We start from the raw sequence: 1492 nt of genomic DNA on the forward strand, positions 1-1492 counted from the left end.
CATATTGTGTATTATTTGAATGAATGAATGAATGAATGAATGAATGAATGAATGAATGAATGAATGAATGAATGAATGAATGATGTGTTTAACTTGACTAAAATGCAGCTGTTTGTCATGTTGGGATGCATTGTGCATTGTAGTTTTTATGAGTCACATACTACTGGATGTTATTTTAGCATTAGTTATTATTTAGTGACGCCCACATCCAGTCCAGTAAAACATAGGAGCATTCAGAATGGCAAGCTTTAAGTCAGGATAATATATTTTTACTGTAACTCATAGATGCAGGAAACAGAGTTCAAATCATTTCAAATCAATCTGACTTCATTGAAAAAAGTATGAATTAATATTACAGTATAAAATATAAATACATTCTGCAGTGGTTACACTTTACACCAACGTCTGTTTTGCATCTACAAAGTGTGAAAATAATTTCCGCATTGCTTTTGCACCTTTGCATGTGTTGCTATTCTTAAACCACCATGTCCCCCCCCCACCTCTCACCCCTCATCTCTACTCAGAAACACTGACCACACGACCACACTCGCCGGCTTACGTGCCCCTCTTTTTTTTTTTTAACATGGAACTTGTTTTTCAACCCTTCCACACCACATCACACTGGCCTGAATAAAAGGCTGGGTCTGTAGATCAAAACATGCAAAGACGACAAGCAACAGCCAGTGCAACAGCAGTAATGATGAAGCAGAGTGTCCTGGTGTTGGGGGCTGCACTTCTGTGCTGTCTCACGGTCTGTGCCCATTATGGTAAGATACTGACTCTGACAACTTTAGTTATTAAAAGCTATTTTATCGAATCAATGACTAAAAAAAACATTTCTTTATAGATTCGTTTGTTCCAGACGAATGCTGCTTTCACTTTTATGAATATCGTTTGCCTAAAGATAAAGTGGACGACTACAGACGGACAAGCACACATTGTGCAAACAAAGGCATCATGTAAGTTCAGCAATTTTTGCATTCTTCACACACAATCTTAATAAATAAAAACACTTTATGTTATAACTGTACATCATTCATATTTTTCAGAGTCACGATGCGGAATGGAAAGGAATTTTGTGTCAAACCTGATCAGCGATGGGTCAAAGACATCGTAACTTTGATTGATCAGAAAAAGAGCAGCTAAACTTTGCTGAAGTGACTCCGAGCCCTAAACTGCACTGGCTTTGTCAAGGAAACCTTTCAACTTTGAAAGCTACAATCCCAAACTTATTTTATAATTGTGCTCATGTTTAGTTTTGCTCTTTAACTTACTAAATGTCAAACGTAAAAATAATCATTAAAAACATAAAAAATCATTGGTTTGTATTTGTGTCTAATTCTTTTCTATTCATAACTATGTTTTTTCTTTTTTTGTTTTATTAACCATGAATACATTTATTATTTCTAAATTCATAACAATACACTTAGGAAGCTCAAAAGCATTAGGCTGAAATAAGAAGCTTCTATGTGGCTACCCCCATATTCAGTGC

At 35.5% G+C, this 1492-nt stretch overlaps 1 long non-coding RNA gene across 1 annotated transcript; it reads left to right on the forward strand.

Moving 5' to 3' along the window:
- The first annotated feature begins 629 nt into the window (after positions 1-629).
- LOC306974942 lies at positions 630-1214 on the forward strand. The gene is made up of 3 exons (XR_013793679.1): positions 630-767; positions 848-959; positions 1050-1214. It is a non-coding gene; the product is annotated as an uncharacterized lncRNA (long non-coding RNA).
- Positions 1215-1492: the final 278 nt, after the last annotated feature.

This window comes from Gobius niger (assembly GCF_951799975.1).
Source record: "Gobius niger genome assembly, chromosome: 15".
NCBI classification, from domain to species: domain Eukaryota; kingdom Metazoa; phylum Chordata; class Actinopteri; order Gobiiformes; family Gobiidae; genus Gobius; species Gobius niger.